The sequence below is a fragment of the Chaetodon auriga genome, chromosome 1, assembly GCF_051107435.1.
Source record: "Chaetodon auriga isolate fChaAug3 chromosome 1, fChaAug3.hap1, whole genome shotgun sequence".
Taxonomy (NCBI): Eukaryota; Metazoa; Chordata; class Actinopteri; order Chaetodontiformes; family Chaetodontidae; genus Chaetodon; species Chaetodon auriga.
Genome location: NC_135074.1, coordinates 21781733 through 21801116, shown reverse-complemented (window position 1 = coordinate 21801116; position 19384 = coordinate 21781733). Strand labels below are relative to the sequence as shown.

The 19384-nt window shown below is 42.1% G+C and overlaps 1 protein-coding gene across 2 annotated transcripts in view; it reads left to right on the top strand.

Annotated features, from left to right (window-relative positions):
- The window catches only part of ankrd11 (ankyrin repeat domain 11), a 97790-nt gene that overhangs the window by 20912 nt on the left and 57494 nt on the right, over positions 1–19384 (top strand). For both annotated transcript variants that reach the window (XM_076729837.1, XM_076729828.1), the window contains exon 2: positions 5696–5775. The gene's annotated coding sequence lies outside the window, so the exon portion shown is untranslated. The remainder of the gene's footprint in view (positions 1–5695; positions 5776–19384) is intronic.

Sequence of the window (19384 nt, the reverse complement as noted above, 5' to 3'; positions counted from 1 at the left end):
TAAATGTCATGTAAATGAAGACTGACAGATTGCTTTTGCTCTGAAACCTTATTTATGAACACATTCTTTGCTACTCTATTTTTAAATGAAAAGAATATGAACACTGAAGGCAAGTGATTAACTTAACTTAATTCAGTGAAATATATAATAGTGTCAGTAATCGCTTGTCTTTGTATTGATCTAGTGGGATTTCAGATCAAAAACAGTTGTATGTTTAAATATTGTAAGGGGCTACGTTGATGGGAGGGTGTTGTTTCAGGTGCTAGTGAGACAGTAAAATACGATTCAGGAAGTCCAGTTTGAATAGTACAATCTATGAGTTTGAGGTTATCCATTTATCTGTTTATCTTATCAGATGCCAAAACACTGCACAGATTTTTTTATAACATCAGTAGCCAGCAGTTATTTTAACTTTCGTCACAATGATCGCGAGGTAAATGGACAGCCCTGTGTTCTTCTGCATCACATTGAAAGAGAGGCACTGTGGGTTTTTTTTTTTTTTCTTTTTTTCCCACACAGGGCTAAAGTCAGTCTGAACAAAGCCTTAGACTGTTTTGACTGATTAGACCTTAACTTGTTTTTACTATGCTGCCATTGATTGGACAGCAAACAACACAGCTTAGAGTGAATGTAGTATTACTGAAGTGTGCCTCCAGGCTACTGTGGGTAAAAATCCTTTATTTCATCAAACCCAGCAGTACTACATAGTAGTTTTGTCTAGCTGAGATTCTGTGATAGCATTTCTAATGGTGTCCTGTATATGAACTCCACAAAATCCAGCTAGCCTGTGAACTTTGTTAGAGATGATGTGCTGTGCTGCAAAGACTGCAGTGTGAGCGTGACTTGATGTCCCTGCATGATGTGTATGAGGCCACGCTTTATGGAATCAGACAGAGGTCAGTGTGTTGTTCCAGGTTACCTTTCAACTGGCTCTGATCTGTTCTCTGATAGGACAGCCAGACACAGGCCTGACTGGAGAGGTGCTCTGTCACCCTTGGGGCACACCAGTGTATTTGTGTTGTATGGTCCAGATTTCACATATAGAAGCAGCAGTGATACCAGTTTGTGGAAATGGAAGCTGTTCCTGTAATTAGATGCCAGTTGACAGAGAAGCAGGACAAAAGATGCCTATGTCCTGAAACCAGCATTAGAGCCCCTGTCTCCTCCTTAATCCCACAGTACCCAGGGGAGCTCTCCCTCTGTTGTGTACACACACACACACACACACACACACACACACACACACACACAAACGCAAACCTCATGTGTCACCACTGGTCATGCATGTGGAACCAGCAGTCTCCCCATTGTATTGTTTTTGTCCACCCGGAGGTCTTGTTAGCTGTGCGCAGGTTTTGGTGTGTCTGTATAACCAATTACACATTTCCTTAATATTGAAAGTCTTCCTCTCCCAATCTCCTCTGTGTCAGCTGAAGTCATACAAGCCTGATACAATAATGATGCAGGTTGGATACTGGAGCACACAGGTGCCTCCAGATGTAGTTGAATATAGTGGGACATTTGCAATACTGATACAGCTATTTCAACATTTCAGTAAAGCCAGGTTGCAATAGGTTCTGCTTTGCTGCAACCAAAATGTTTCAGTCACTCTAGTGCAATGCCATTCTTTGAGCTCCAGTGAAGAGATTTATCCCTGTCTACTATCGTGTCCGTCAGCATCAAAGACACCCTCTGATGCTTGCTGAAGCTCTCTGTGAAAACCAGGGTTGGTCTCACCGGCTCTCACTTACAGCAGTGTTTTGCAGAGCTTGTCGGGCAGCTCCCTTGACTACACACATGCGGTAACTTACCTGTTGCAACTGTTGTGCTCCTCACCATTATGGCAACACCTCCAGCGTTGTGACGAGCTTAGTTAAGTGCTCTAAAACACACTGCTGATATTTCAGCTGTTAGATAACAGCGACGTGTCCAGTGAACATGCAGAAGAATTCAATATGCAGATATGTTGTCATGGTGATGTGAATTTGCTGTAATTATGCATGGTAATGCTGAATGTTTGGCCTCAGCTCCACACAGTGTGGAGGCTGTGCTTTTGACATGAGGCTGTCTTAAATGGAGCCCAACTTTAGGCAGGGGTTTGACCTTTTTATCAGCTCCACTGCATTAGTCTCTCCACTGATATAAGATCATATAGATTACATTGAAAATGCATGCATTTGTTTTATCTGTCTAGTGACTAATCTGATTGAGGATGTAATTAATTTTTTGTGTAAATATGTCTTTTTGGCCGTTTTGGTGTGAATACTACACATATTTGTTGTCCCCTCGTTCTCTCCTGGTGTAGTTTAATGAAAACTAATTAGCTAAGAAGCAGCCGTTACTAAGGAGCCTGTCAATGCCACCCAGTGAGCAACCACTCCAGCTCTGTAAACATATTGGGTTAGTTGGAAATTTCTTGCTCAACACAGTTCTGTGACACTTCCTACCAGTAATGCTGATGGAAACAACTGAAGGATGCAAGTCCAGAGACCAACAATGATATAGTCATTTTTTAGTTGATATATATATTCATGAAAATATATTTTGTTGAAACTTAGTTTTACTACTATTATTTGGCAATGAGATCTTTACCATTTGAGTAAATACAAGTACCACATTCCCAGGGGAATTTGTTGTCCAAGCTCATTGGAAAGCAGAAGTGTGTGTAGTGTGTTCTGAGCAGCCACACTCGAAGGCAGAGTGAAAAGCCTGCTGTCATAGGGAGGGAGAGACACAGTATTGTTCTAAATATGAGGAAAATAGCACCAGTTTCTTCTGGAAGGCATCCATAGTGTTGCACTTAGTTGTACACATAAAAGCTGACAGAAGTTGTTGTGTAAAGAACTAAAAAGAGATCTTAGAGGAGAAGTTCATACACTGGCTTCTCTCACCTCTGCACAGCTGACCAATGACTGTGTTAAGTGGGTGTAAATGCCAGATTATCTGTTTCACAAAGTTACTGAAATGTTGTGACACAGCCAGCCCAATTCTGATGTTGGCAACAGTAAACATGTATGTTTTAACTAGCCCAACTTTGATCTTTGGAAGAACTGGTGCAACTGGCTCTCGGTGCATATTTCTGCACCTCGGCTATCTGTGATGTTACCTATAGTATCTCAGTTATTGGGGGCGGAGGAATGTGTCTTGTATGTTGTCTTCTTGCTACCATGGAGAGAAGTGTTTTGAAAGTGCACTCACAGTAAAGGGTAGTTCAGTGAACTGGTGTCAGTCTGGATCTATTGTATGGATAAAAAAACTTACTGAGGATAAGCTCAGCCTTTCTTCTTCCTCTGTAATAACAAAATATCAAACTTTAAGTGCAATTTTCAGCCATCAGCCACACTTAAGGGACTTGGTGCACCTGTGAAGTTGTCACTGAAATAGAGAGCGGGTGATCAGCTTTCCTGCTTGAAGTAGCTCCACATGTTTCACTTCAAGACGGTTGTTGTCAAAGTAGAAATTTTTATATAGAAATTATTATATTTTTTTTTCTTTCCGCTCTGGTTTCCTTGCCAGTGTGTCTTTGCTAGGAAATAGTATACCACTTAAACTGTGTATTAAATTATTTTGTTACAAAAGAAAAACATATTGCTTATGCCTCCTTGGCTAGCTCTAATTTCGAGACTAACCATGGTCAACCAAAGTTTCTGGAGTTGTTCTCAGTGTTATACCTGTTGGCGTAGCCATGGTGCTTTTTACAGTAAACAATTCTTGGTTAAATCTGTGCCTCTAGACAGTTTTTGTAGGTGATCATCAAGGGGGATTATCTGTATGCTGTCTCCAAAACTCTGTTGGGAGGGTAGTGTTCTGCTTCCTGGCTGGATTATTACAATCCGTCAATCCTGTGCTTCCCGCTGGGAAAGCCCCACAGGTTCCACTCCAGTACAAACACAAATACGCATCTAACCATCATCCTCCTTACCACTTAGGCCAACCCAGTGAGGTCTGGCCTTAATCCTGTCCTCTGTACCCACCTGCCACCCTGCCTGTGCTATCAGCCTTTGTACTCTATCCGTTAAAACCCTCCACACAGGTCTTATTTGATATTATTCCATAGCAGAGATAGAGATGAACACTTACAAATAATAAATAAGCACTTAGAGATTTTTGTATATGTCGATTGGAGGGTAAACTGCAGTTCTCTTGTAAGTAATGTCTTTTTAAACGGTGTTAAAGCTGATAGCTACTGATTTTTGGTCGTCATTCCCCTTGTGATGCATGAAAAAGCAGATTGATGGAACAAATGTGGGTTCAAATCAGGAAGGGGGGTCCCATAATCACTGGAATGTCACCAGTTTAGCCCAACACTGGGCCTAACCCCCCCCCCCCCCCCCCATGTCCTGCCTCCTAAATCCTGATAAATCCTTGTCCTCATAGTTGGGAGGGGACTGGGGGAAGGGCAACCAGCCAGGAAGGTTAGGAACATGAGCAGGACTGGTATGTTTGCTGCTTTTCCAGTCCATGATGACACAGATAAATATTATAGACATTATTATTATTGTCCACAGCCTTTCGTTACCTTACCTAGACGAGAATCACTTTGAGCAGTTCCTCACAGATAGACTTACAGGCTTGGATAACTTGGGCATCCATAGATTTAAATCCTACTTCTATAACAAAACTGCAGCATACATTAAAAAAGGAAAGTGAAACTTGTGAATTTCTTGCTGAATCTGTTAATTGCAATCGCGACCATGCTTTCACGTCCCAGAAATGTCATCATGTCATTTCATACATTTTTTTTATCTGAGTTTTCCTCCGCCTTCACTTAAGTTTAGTAGACCTCAGTGTGATGACTTGCTGACTAAGTGTTGAGTGTTGCAGTGAATATTGCAAGAGAAACACATCAATTTAGCTGTAATCAGATATCTATATGAGTTCAGTATGAATGCAGTTGAATAAACATGTTTGTACACTGGTCCATTGTGGACAGTTTTTTGAATTTATGGAACTTTTCCAATTAAACTTCCAATTTGCAAGGAGAGCATCATTTATACACTTAAGTTGCCTACACAAATAGACCACCATATGTTTTTTTCTATCATACTCGAAGCCTTGAGCAATTGTTCAGTGCTAATTGGCTTGTTGACTTCACTAAATTAATGTGTTTTCATCTCTTTGCCAGACATCACAAAATATAGGCTGTGTATTGGGGTTGAATTGAAAGTCGAATCTACAGAATGTACAGCTGGTACCATTTGTCATATGTTTTCATGCTCTATCACGAAAAAATACTTTTTTCTATATTGTATATGAGGGGTATCTTAATCTTAATCATCACACATCAGCCCATCATTGTTGGTAAACTGATAATCGGGGGCAGGAGAGATGTGGGCTCGTTACATATGATTCAATGTAAGACAAAGTTCAGGTTTGTGATACATCATGATCATATAGGAGCGCAGGGACTGGGTGTAGAGCCGGTTCATTTTGGATGAAGATGGGGTGTGAAGTGCCCAATGTTGGTTTGAGGGAACGAAAAGGAGGCCAAGTGCCTCACTGCATGTCAGAGTCCCTGTATCCCATACTTGCATAGGCCTTTTTCAGCTCGCCAGACAACTGTGGGAGAACCGCTTCTGGGAGGAGAAACATGACCCTCTGCATCCACCCAAATACCCATCCATCGTAAGCAATGTGAAACTGCTTCTGCTGTTCCAGTAATTAATGCTTGGTTGTTTTTCATCTTGTTTTTCAGGATTCTGTGCACTCTGCAGCGGCAGGTGTTTTTCTAGTTGGATTTTAGCCCACTGACATTCTCCCACAGCCATGGAATCGGTATGTTGACAAATAACATCTTTATGAAAATATAACCATCAGGCTGTGCCCTTACAAAGCTGTTTTCATTGAAACGCTATTGGTTCAGGATGTGTTTCTAAAAAGATATTTTTTTGGCTATTTTTTCTTTATCTGCTTGTGTTGGCATCATAATACATGGTATGTTGTACAATATTGTGTGTGTGTGTGTGTGTGCGTGTGCGCGCGCGTGCGCGGTATAAATGTCACATTTACACCTTTTATATTTTTAGCATCCTTCATATGTTTACATTTCAGTGTAAACTTAATTTTCCATGTATTGAATATCATCTCCTCTCAAGTTTTAAAGCTTTGTGAAGTGGAGGTTATGTTGGTGTCAACCATGTGACACATGGAAACCTGTATTTTGATCTCACGTATTCGTAATTTCTTAAACTTAGTAAATGACAGCATTGCAATAATGGAGCATTGGGCAGCTGAAGAACCTCTTTTTAAAGCAAACAGCCAGTGTGGAGTGTTTTATTTTTTCGTCTTTGTGTTTTTAACCAGAAAGATTGTCTGTGCTTGGGTGTACTTGCATACATAGCTTCTTACATACTACAAGCATCAGGCTCTACCCTTTATTGTCGGTCATGCAGGAGACCGCGTATGCAGGAGTTGCTTGTACCAACAGGCAGGCTGAAAACGCAGCAGCATTGAACTCTATCCACTGGAATGCATGTATTAAGAATGGGGCTTAGTGCATGCCTAACCTCTGCTTTCCTGTCCCTTTGTGTGTGTGTGTGTGTGTGTGTGTGTGTGTGTGTGTGTGTGTGTGTGTGTGTGTGTGTGTGTGTGTGTGTTTGTGCGTGCGTGCGTGTGTGTGTGTGTTAGAGGCTGTAAAAAGTAGGTCACAGCTTCTGTAGTGCAGAACTAGCATGTGTCCAACAAAAGCCCTCCATTACTCTCTCTGTCTCACTCACACATGTATTGCACTCACACAAATACATCTGTCAGTGAATGTGACTGTAGCTGAAAGTCTTCATCATGTAAAATTCTAGATTATAAACCCAGAACCACTTTGATCTGTGCAGAGTAGTAAACACTAATTTTTGTGACATTCAGATGTATAATAAAACTATTGCCATTGTATACAAGTCACAGCTTGATGACGGAAATAACTGTTGAAATGTTTGTCAACAAACATGCTGCCTAGCTTTTACTCAAAGGTTGCAATCATGGATTGCATTCACTGCAGAGAGGAGTTAGTCCATATGGTTTCTCGTTCAGTCACTGGGTTCCAAAATAAATTGCTAATTGTTGTCTGAAACAGCAGAGGTTTCCAGATTAGGATGATGTTCCCCTTTTACCTTAGTTTAATAGACTTAAAAGTGGGCTGACTTGCTGACTACCATATTGAGCAGTGTGCGATTAACATTTCAAGAGAAGCATGTCCATTTCATGTCCATTTAACTGTATTTTTCACCATAATAATTCTGAGCCATGTATCTCAAGTGACTTTTTGAAATCAGATATTTGTATGCAGTACTTAGTATGAGTCTACCCCTAACATACATGTGATCTCGAGATTGGCAACGAGATAGCTGGAGGCAGTAAACCACCTCGTGTCGTGACACTCCTGTAAATTGTGGCAGGTCCCCATAGCCAGCCACAAATAACCGCATACCGTTTAGCGCAGATATTGACATTAACTGAGAAAAGCCTTAGATACTGAATCATTAAAGTAAACATTGCAATTAATAGGAAGATGGATTCATCTGCACAATTCATCTCTCTCCCTCTGTCTCTGACTCTTACTCTCCTCCCACCCGCCCCGCTTGTGTCTGTGTGCCTGTGGCTGTGCAACAAGAGCTGCTACTGCTTACCTCTCCGAGCTGCCTATATCTGCTTACTGTCGGTGGAAACCAAGGAAACTGATCACAAAGCTTCTTATGGTGCCAGCAGTAGAGTACATGCTGTGTGCGTGTGTGCCTATGCGGGCTGGACACATGCACACAAACCCTCTGCCACTCTCCTCCTCCCTCTCCTCATGTGATGCCAGTCACATGGTTTCCAGGCAAGCAGCTAAGTAAATCAGAATCAGACTTTTATTTTTAACTGCTTTAAATCCTCCACCTGGTCTCCATGGTTAGCTGAACTGACTGAGGTGCCTGTTGATCGCTTGTCCTTTTCTTCACTCTGTGTTTCTGTTTCACTATGTGACTGCCTTGGTGCCACTTCCTCTCAGCCTCATTACGCTCATGCCAGATCTGTCTACCTGCTCCCTATCTTGGTTCAGTGTGGGTTTGACAATGCTCTGCTTTGGCGTGAAAGCGTGAACAGAGCCGCTATAATGTACTAGTGTGGTAGACATTAGTGGTGACCAGAAGCCCTTTCACACATACATTCTTCTGATCTGTTGCAGAAACACTTGAATAAGATCTTAGAGCAGAAGCTGTTACATAATAAGCATTAAGTTTTTATAACACAAGAGGTCCTACCACACTGAAGCAGAACGTTTACACTGGCTCCTTCACTGAATCTCTAGTATAAGTTCGACACTGTAGATGGGACATCCATGTTTAACACATACAATTATTATAAATATCTGGTATAAATGTATAGTGGAACCACAGTTATGACCCAGGTCTTGTGTGAACTATGACCACTTTTTATTTACTGGCCACAAATATTCTGGCATGAGTAGCTGAAGTGTGTTGAGTTTGTGTCATCGTAGCATGTCATACACAGACTTTTTGTGTGAAAGTTGTGTCTCCTTTAATGCTGTAACTACGGCTGTGACATTAACTGCATGACCAGGGTCATGTGATGCCATCTGCGGGGTTGAGATCATTACAGTAATCGCCACAATTTATTTGTTTATGTATTCATAGAATAGGATAAAACTCATGTTATTCCATTGGGCAATGCATTTGAGATGAGAGCTGCCACTCAAATGCCTAGTGAGGAACACAACCTCTCATTCGTCAGTAGACTCACTGGAAGGCATCATGGGACTGACAGTGGACGGCTAGCTACACCAACACCATTAACTCATTTCAACACAGAAAAATGCATATTCACAGAAGACATTCAGTGTTGGATTTATCATGATGGCTTTATTTGACTAAATCTCCTGTAAACAGCCAAACTGCAGGGATATGCTGCTTTTTCACAGCGGTAAGAAAAAATCCCTCCATCACAGCTCTAGCTGTAGCCGGCCATCAGCAGTGCTGATATCATTCCGACTGTTATCTTTCAGCGAAGGAGCCGAGATGGGAGGCATCTGTGTGTTCGATTTGGTGCAGATGAAAGGCTAAAATTCTTGTAATCACACCTTCGCCACTGGTTCCCTCACAGTTCCCCTTCTTTCCTCCTCCTCCTCCTCCTCCTCGTCCTCCTCCTCCAAAGCAGGGCTTGTTCCTCAGTGGGGATTAGTGTGTGCAGCAGCTCTGAACAGGGAAGTGGGCCCTGCCAGTCACATTACATAACTTGCCCCCGCTAGTGCGGCTCGGCCTGGCCCGGCTGGAGAGACGACTATAGAGGCTTTGTTTTCCCAGCCTTCCCTTCTTCCTCCCCTCTGCTGCTCCTCCTCCTCCCCCTCAGGCAGACTGCATACTGATGCCGTATAGAAGGAGTCTGTTTGCAGGGAACAGGCGAGGCACTGTGGCATGGAGTGCGGTGAAATACGCTAATAGCAAACTGAATGGCAGGGAGCTCACATCTTAGGCAGAGGAATTTGAGGTCTGCCGTAAGTCGTACAGTTTCAGGGAGATGGGAAGCAAGGGAATGCAGTACTATGCATTATTGCTTGCCCAAGGGTTTCACATCAGCATGCCCAGTGGTGACACAGAAGGTTAGAGTTCTTTTGAGGAGTGTTAGAGTTCCTTGTCAAATTTCTCAAGGTTGACAGGTAGCGAGATGGTTTGTAAGTACTCCCTAATTCCGTGTTTTTGTGCCAGTGTCCTGTGCAGTTCGACCACACACACATACACACACGCTCTTCCCCACCTGGCAGTCTGCCACTGTTCGTAGGGTGGGAGTGGGAGGCCAGTGTGCTCTGTGTAATGGAGGTTCAGACCAGTTAGCACTCTGTGTGACTAGAAGTAATTCGTAGGCGTGAGAGTGAAAAGGATAAATAGCAGTGTATGGCGGCAGTTTTATGTACAACATCTTGCAGCATTGAGTCCAAGGTTTTCTCTTTGTTTCTTTATTTTTTCATATGAGGAGGTGGGAATTTCACTGCTGAGAGACCAAAAAGCATTTCAGTATGGAAATGATAAAGAAGGGAAGCAGCTCAGGACCAGAAGACATTTGTTGTTAGGGGTATGAGCAGTATTCATGTTCCCATTTACCACATGTAGTAAATAATGTGCCCACAACATATGTTTGTTATTCTGATTTTATCCAAATTTGTAAGATATTTCAATAGCATGCCTATGATCAGGCCCGAAGCATATTCAGTTTTTTGTCTCTTGGATTGCTTGTCTCAAATAGACACAGTGCTGTAACAGTTATTGTAGTTCATACTGTATTTGAACACAGTACGTTATGTTGGGCATTTTTTTCTTGTTTATTATTCTTCAGGGTTTTGGTTATTTGTATCAGTGTTAAGCAAACATATATGTATAAGAGCCGTAAAAACCATCTATCATTGCAAACCTAACTGGCAATATTAACAAAGACAGAGAATGACCAACAAGTTCTGATACTGTAAACATTTCTTTCATAGCATGTAAGCCCCTCCTGTTGTCTAAATATCAACACAAATAATGTGGTTAAACGTGTGTATAAGAATAGTCCAGTATCTGCTATTGAGACTAGTGTCACTGTACAGCCATGCACACAGGATGTTGGTTTGCTTTCATCAAGACTTTTTTTTCTACTCTTCCTGGGAGGTCATGGTTGCTTCCCAATCACTGTTTTCCACAAGCTTAAGTACATGTTAATACACGCACGCACAAACAGGATCTGTACCTGATGGTTAGACTGATTTAGACTCACTGCTGCTTTATAATGTTGGTGGTCTATGAATTGCCATGTATTCCACTATCTACTTATTCCGTCATCGACTGGAACCCTGCATTTTTTAAAAGAAATAGCCTGTTTCATGTCACAGTCTCCTTGTTCAGTCACATCCGCTCCCCTCTCTTCTTGTGATTCTAATTAATCTTAAACATCACTTCTATATATGCACTGCAGCTCTTCCTTTTCTTTCTTTTTTCGCAGCGTGGCTCACTCAAATGATTAATTCATCTTCACAAAACTCTTGTCATGGCAGTTTTTTTTTTTTTAACTTTAGCAGTAAAATACAGATTAGGTGGATTGTATTCATAAGAAATGTTTATCATATATTATTGTTCTGGTTTAACTCGTATGCGTTCAACATGACTAGGCAACCTGTGTACCCTATTTTGATATTTATAAAGTATGTTTGCTTGGAATGCACTTTTTTTTTCTTGATAAAAAACATTCACACAATATGCTAATATTATTATAATAGTGTTGGGGAAAATTGCTGAATACGTTGTTCCCGTACCCTACACATAATATTGATGATCTATACCTTTTTTTCTGCTGTTGTAGTGAGCTCCTTCAATGTCATTTTCTGACAAGAGCTTCATCCACATGCTTCCAATTTAAAAATGAAGGCCATCAAGGACTGTGTCTCTAGTTTGCATTTGTATACTATCTTGGCTTCATCTCTGTAGTTGGAGATGGGCTTGAGTTTGTTTTCAGTGCATCAGCCATGAGCCAAGTTCCCATCAAAGAGTAGTTGCTACACCAAAGACTGTGTTTAGATGTGATGGCTAATTTTAGAGCTGCTAGGCCCTTATCCAAGGTGGGGGAGGATAAGATAACATTGAAGTAGCCCTCCCTCCTTACACTGTTTGGTTTTGTTTGTCCATCCTGTAACCCTCATCCAGCCGCATCCAACAGCCCTCATCAAGCCCCAGTGGATGTTGTGCACTAATACAAATGTTGGGTGTTGTTGATGGTGTGAACAAATACAAATCTTATTCATGTTTTCCAGCTCTCAGTTGATCTCAGATCTCACTCAGAAAGGCACATACTTTAACAGATCTGTCAACATAGTTTACAAGAATCAGTTGCCATTTGTAGCATTGGGATTTTTAATAACACGTTAAGTAAGTAAAAAATGACTGCAGACATACAGCAGGTCAAACAAAGATTAGCGTTCTGCTCGAGGGGGTCACAGGTTTTGAAAAGTGGCATGTTTACTGAAGTTATATATTTTTATAAAGGTCTCATCATTCTTTCTTTGCCTTGCTGATGCTCCAATCCACTTGAAGACAGTGGGCAGATATAACAATGGGGCCCATTCTGCCTATAGTTTAGTGTCCACATCAGTGTGAAAGAGCTCATCTGCAATTAGCGGCCAGTTTGAATAGCTGAATTTAACCATATGTTTGACTGTGTGTCAAGTTTCTTCAGGAAACTCGGCTCTGGTCGTTCGCTGTAAGAGACTGCAATGCTAGTCAATAGGCCTCTTTTTCTAGGAAGACAGTCAAAACCATGCAAAGGGCTATTAAAGACTGAATGAGTGCAGAGAGCAACTAAGATCTCTACTCTACAGTTTCTGGCCATAATGGCAGCGATAATGGACTGATTTGTTTATGTGAGGAAGGCATCTGGTTTCAGGAAATTCAGTCCTGAATGCTATTCGTTCATTTATTTGTTTATTTTCTCCCGGTGATCTGAATCCCATCAATCTGAAGGTGAAGGCTCACACATGTGCGAGCACACACTCTCTCACACACACATACACACACACACACACACACACACCTACCTATGAAACACACAGTCACACATTCATTCAGCCTGCACAATACGTCAAACCTATACAAAGGCCATGTGGCAGCACTGTCCCTGTCTGGCCCCACTCTCCTGTCCCTCTCACAGCCACAGAGCAGTGACCTTGGTTTCAAGTAGCTGTACTCTGTTAGAAAGCCAACACCTCTCCCGGGATGGGCTGACCTTGTTGTCTGACATACTGTAAGTCTGCACGCCCCTCTCTGTCTCACTGTCTCTCTCTTATTCTCTCCCAACGTCAGCAGGCTAAACAAGTTCTTCTGTGTTAGCTTCACCATTGCAAATTTGGTACAGTATACTGTATAGAAGCAGGTCTCTTTGTTGTGTTGTTTAAATAGAAAGGTGGAATAACTGTGAGGGTTCAGCAGGTCTGGGCCTCTCCCTAACCAGGTGTTCCTTCAGACAACCTCTCCTGTCAGTGACACCCTAGTCTTTTATGAGGGTGTACGCAGCACTGCACACTGTTGTCCCCTCCCTTTATGCTCTTGCCTTTGATTCCGTGCAGCTGTCCGGCTGTGCATAGTGCTTGGATGGGTCCAGGCATGTATATGCATTTCATTGAAGGCCCATAACTGAAATGGTGTTCATATGCAGAAGTTTTTTAACTCCATCCATCAACTTTTTTCTCCTATTGTAGCCCTCTCACGTTATGTTGAACGTATAGGTGAGGTCAAATTAGTCTGCACAGTTATTGACACAGCTGTGTAGTTGATAGACTTGTGTTTTTCCAGCAAAACATGTCAATGGCATGTAAGCGTTGCAAAAATTGTCCATTCCAATGTAAACAAACTGGCCCTGGTGGCTGTAGTTTACCAGCCAAGGACAAATGTCAATCGATGATCCACACAATTTCACATCTTAGATGAACATTTAAGATTTGAAGACAAGTTGTTAAGCTAGCCGACTAGCTGTATATCCTGCAAATACGATGTTAATGGATGTATTTTTGCTTGGGGAGGTTTGTTTGGAAGTGCATTCAACAAGCTAACGTGAAACACAAGATATATGTTCAGGCTTGTAGTTCAGGAGATGTCTGCTAGAAAGACAGTGGGTGCTGTAGTTTACATTCTCTGTGTCCAAGTTACAGCAAAGCGCATGGGTGCTTCAGTCAAACTTTTAACCTTTCCACAGGTAATAATTTTCTTATAAAACATTTTCTGTGAATGTAAACATACAGATTGAACTGTGATTATATTGTCATCCATTTTCCTCCCTTGAAATTGTCAAGAAGTATATCCAAGAAAGAAAGTAGGTGCTTTTGATTATCGTTTGTTTAGTATGGATAAAGTGAAATGCTAAAGACATTCTCAGGTTTTCAATTAAATTTATTACCCAGGTCTTTGGCCCAGGGCATGAGTATCTCATTGAAGGCCATCTGGAAAACATAGTCCTTACTCTCTCTCGCTCTCTCTACACATATATATATTTATATAGATGTAGATAGATGGATAATATTTGGAAAAAAAAGCTCTGCAAAAATGCTCAAACCTATCACCATTGTGGTTTTGATGTGTGCTGTCCAGTTGTGTGTGTGTTTGTGCTTTGCGTCAGGCTACAGGCTATGTAAAAGCTGGGCTGGGGCCAGCAGCCAGCCAGGAGGACAGACAAGGAAGCAGATGGATCTGTTTGGACTTAACCCTTCCCACGCCACTTCATCCTCATGCCCCTCCTCTTCCAACCTGCATGTCTCTCTGCAGAGTAGAGGGAAGGGAGCGGAGTGGGAGTGTGTGTGGTTTATGGGATGGGAGGTACATGTAATGTACAGACGGAAACCAGAGAGAGAGAGTATCTTTGCTATTGCAGTCCTTTCTTTGCAGACCGTGTGTGTGCTGAACTGTGCTGACATATGGCTCCTGCCGACATGTTGGAACTCCTGGTCCGCTCTGTTCCTCTGCTGTCTCTCTTCAGCTCTTTTCTCCCTCTGGTACAGTCTGCTGTCTGCTCTCTCAGCCAAACCAGCACTTTGCTTGTTTGTCCCGGGAATGTCTTGCCTTTTCTGGGATATAGAGTCACCACACCCTGTGAAATCCACTGGCTGCTGACTGTTTTAGCCACTCAACCTCCTACTTTCTTGCTCTGGCTGTCTTTCAGTGGTAAAGGTTTCACCTGCAAACATATAATTGCTGTTGGTTCCATGGTAAAAACCCACGGACAGACTCCCATCACTGTATACAGTACCCTTTTTATTACTTTTTTAAACATTAGTATGCAGTAGTACTTGTGTGCTCAGAGGTGCTTTGATTGTGACCATGCTGCTCAGCCAATCACATTGCCTGGCCAATCTGTCTACAAGTGTGCTCAATAGATGGTTTGCAAGTGACGTTGTCCTATGCTGAATTTGTCACAGTCACTCCCCCTTGCAATATTTTGCATCTGCCATGGGAAAATAAATAGTGTTACAATGGTAACAATATGTTCTCCATTGAACACAAGGAACAAATGTGGTACTTTCTAATGACTGCAATACAATAGTAAACAATGTACAGTTGTTTGAAATTATTTGAAGCATTCATAATTTTGATTTGACTGAGACTCTTTTTGTGATATGGGACCAAATGTATATGCTTTGTTCAGTGTTACATAGCCTACTGGATGTTAAGGTATATATACACGTAGGTGTCAGAAAACCCAATTACTGGCAACATTTACTGTCCACAAACCACTGACTGTCTAGCTAGCTGTGTGCATCATGGTCTATCCTTACTTTTTCAAGAAATGTGTATGTTTTCCATTCAGTATCACAGCTTCCCCATAATTATAGCAGCCACCGTTCGGTCTTGTTTTGTCCCTCAGTGGTGTTTAGGGCACCGAATCACATGAAAATATGATGTCTATGCACGTCCTCAGTGTGACGCATCTGAGTCACAGATTTGGTGGAGGAATGCAGGGTCCTGTTTTAATTGCAAATCAATGGTTGCTGAGTAAAGTTTCTGGAAGACACCCTCCCCGCTCGCTCTGCTAACCAGCAGACTGTAAAAAGAAAACCCCAGAGGGAAGATCAATACCAGCTCTGCCTGTTGATGAGGAGGGAAGCTTACTGTGTGAATGAGTATAGAAGTGATGCATGGCATGTTTAATACAGAAGACGTCCTCGTATGGTGTCCAAAGACTTGCCACCATCTTCTTGTTAGAGTGGCTGGACAGGTTGTTCTACCTTTGTCTTTTTGTCAACTAAGATACCCTTCAGGTTTTTGAGTTGAAACCTTGTTCTCTCTGTAAACATACTGGCTGCTCTCCTCCACATCTATATAGAAGAGAGAGCAGCTGTTGGCCAATGAAATTCTGTTATCTTTTGCTATATAGTAACAATGGCTTCAGTTCCCCTCTCCATTCCTTCCTACCACCCCTCCATTACCACCGCCACAACCAATCCCATCCACTGCACTCTGTCTCCCCTTTGCAGTCTACCAGCAGAAGTGAGAGCTGAATGTGGCATGGCGGTGGGTGGTGGGACAGACATCTGTGGCCCTCTCTAGCCCTCTCTGGGCTCCACTGCCTCAGCCCTATTGTTCTCAGAGATGTAGATAACCATAACAGAAGGAGAGCAGGAGAACCACACTCAAGCAGAGGAAGGGGCAAAGGGGAGGAGCGTTGAGGGGCAGCTTTTGTTTGGGGGGGAAAAGTGTCAGTTCTGTGTGTGTGTGTGTGTGTGTGTGTGTTTCATGGAGTAGTGTGTGGGGGATGGGAAGACAGGGTTTTCGTGGAGCTGACCTCTGATCTCAAAAATGTTTTCAGGATTTTTGTAAGTCAGCTGCGTAAAGTCACCCTCCTCCAGTTTCCATCTCCCATCGTCATCGTCTGCAGATGCCAAATGACACCCCAGGAAGGTCTGAGTTCAGCTGTTCTCAACATAGTGATCATCAGAACTGTGTTCGACTCATGGCCCCTGTTTTGCCCCTCTTGCTTTCATGGTAGAGTTGTCCTCTTTTGTGACCTTTGGCTAAAACTTAATGACACTGCATTGATAAGCACAAGCCACAAGCCTCACGCCCTTTTCATTGTTTCACCAAAGAGGCCAGTTTCTTTGTGCTGTATCAAATGCCGTCTTTTAAATGGTTTTATATTGAATGTTAGCAGAAGTCTTGGGTGACTATCTGACTTAACACAATGGGTGCGCTTTAGAAGTTTTTAATGGGGAAACGGGCACTAAGCTTTTTTTTCCAAATACAGTGAAGTAAGTGTTATATATGCTCTATTTTTCACAAATGTTTTGTGTTGAAATCATAAGCAACTTTCAATCATAATTGCTTTCATTCATAAGTTTTTTTTCCCAAAATATCCAAGTAGAAGTGTGAGTGTGAGGAGTCTCTTTTCTAACAGTGACAGATGATGATGGCACAGGTTTCCCCACATGGCACATTAGAGGCCAGTCGATGACCTTTCAGTAGCCTTAGAATAAGAATCAGTGGGTGTGCGTGTGAGGTTGTGTTGCAGGATTTTGAGATGAAATTCATTTGTTTCCGCTGCACTGATGTCTGCCAGGCTCCCACAGCGTCTGTGTTGTACAGTACTTGCCAGCTCTGACACGACATCTCCTGTTTGACTTGGCCGCTGAGAAGGCAGAAATGCAAAAATTGCATTTTTGAGAAGAAACCCTGTGCCCTCGGTTTGTGTAACTGATTGGTGCGTGTTGATGTACCAGTAGTTTTAGAGACCCAGAGGACTCAATACTGTGGTTCATAAACTTGAAGCATTTTATTATTGGGAGAGTTGGGAGATTTCAAAAAAATAAAGATGAATAAACAAGCGGTACACATAAAAATTACAAGGATTATCATGGCATATTTAATGTTCCCATGTGTTTGGCTGTGAGCCTTGCATATAAAAATACTGAATACTTTGTTCAGATCCATTGGCCAAATTTTCCCGGCGAGGTCTTCCTTTTCCAAAACCTCCCGCGCTTCATTATTCAACATTTGCTCCAGTTGTGGAGGGTTATATTTAGAAGTGTTGTTGGGGAAACCAACACACAATGTATACCAAATGTAGCTGGTGGCTTGCTCTTCTGTTTTGAATTTATTGCAGCTCAGGGCATCTCAAAGATTGCCGACAAAAGCCTCAGTCTTAAACACTCCTGTCCTTGCTCTGTTTATGTCAATTCCCCTGTGTCATCCTCATACACTGTCCCAATTTTCCCGTATTGTCTGTTTCCCGCTTCTTAGCCTAGCAGCCGCATCTACCTACACATTCAGTGTTCATTGAAACAGCCTATTTATTTGCCCATTAAAATAGGATGCATTATTTTTTACTTCTTTGAAGTACCAACTACAGTGCAGCTTCTGTGTGTTGCATGCCTGTATGCCTGTTTCACTTATTGTTGTCTTTGTCTGCTGTTGTGCACCTGAATCTCACCATGTTACCACTGAAAAGCATAACTGCCTCATTATTGATACCGACTTCCACTGGATTATCCTGTCTATCCCAAGCAAGTGTAGTTTATTTCTCTCAGCCTTTGTCCTGGAGCATGCACACCGACATGTGCCTCACACATACATGTAGCTATTGAAAGTGCAGTTTGTCGTGTTTCAGAAGAGATCTGCAGTCGATTCTTGTACTGAAGGAACATATCAGCCAAGAGAGAACAGTTTTTACTAGGATACATTAATTGCTGCTTTTGGTTTCTTCAGTCATTCCTGTGCTTATGCACTTAGACATTGGGTTAAATCTGTATTGTGTGAGTGGCTCTGTCAGCATTCAAACGGAAAGATCACAAAGAGTTTGAGGCAACAGAAAGTTGGTTTCTTCATTTAACTGTTAGACAGCACCTCACCATGTCTGTAAAGACATTTGTCACCATTTTGCTTCATTTTCCCATCCAAATCACAATACAAGACTGGCATTTTGAGATCAGTCTGCTCCGGAGATTATTCTCAGAAAGCACCATTACGGGTGTGATTGCAGATGGAAGGGCCAGAACTTGGAGAAAAAGATGCCATTTCAAATTTTGCAGGCTCAGTGTGGACATGGCCTTAACTGACAGTCCCAGACATCAGCTCCTCATGATATGATGTTGTTAGATTGCATCGCCAGATGTAGAGCTGGTCTTTTTCTCCCTCTGCATCTGTTTTTTTTTTTTTTTTTTTTTTTTCGACTGGAGTATCCAGACTGAACTGTATGAAGCATTGCTTTTATGTCCAGCAGAACATCCTGATTGTCATTGATAGTAGTAGTCTCCTGGACAGATGGGAACTACTACAACTACTACTATCTAACCACTAATGTTCCAGTAAGCCTGTAACATGTTTGTGGCAGGGTTTTTCGCACCTGTCCACATGTCCTGGAAGATTTCAGTGTACCAGACAAATGGGTGAAAGTGACTAATGGGGACAACAATTTTGTAAATTGGTGCAGTACTGAGCAAGAAGTGCTGCAGCCACAGAATAGGCTGCAATGTAATCCCTCGAGGCGTTTGCGAAACATCACTTGAACGTCCACTAAAAGTGTTTGCTTTTGTCACCGATAGGCACAGATTGTTACTCAAAGTGTCTGACGACGTTGTGGAAAAGATCCCTACAGATGATAGACCTTTTTGTTACAGAGTAAGATCCTTTTGGTTTAACCAGAAACAGTTGCTATTACTGCTCTCGCCAAAGCCACCAGACTGCATTTACGGAAACAACAATTTTGTCATCGTAAAACACACTTTATTCAAACTCAACAGAAACAAAAAAAAACTCACCGAAACCTTCTCAGTTCGCCTTTCTAGTCTTTCAGCAATCATTCTGGTTTGGTCAAAATAAACCCTTAAAGGTCCAGTGTGTAGGATGTAGTGCCATCACCCTCCCCTATGGTGGTTGCAAATAACACACAAAAA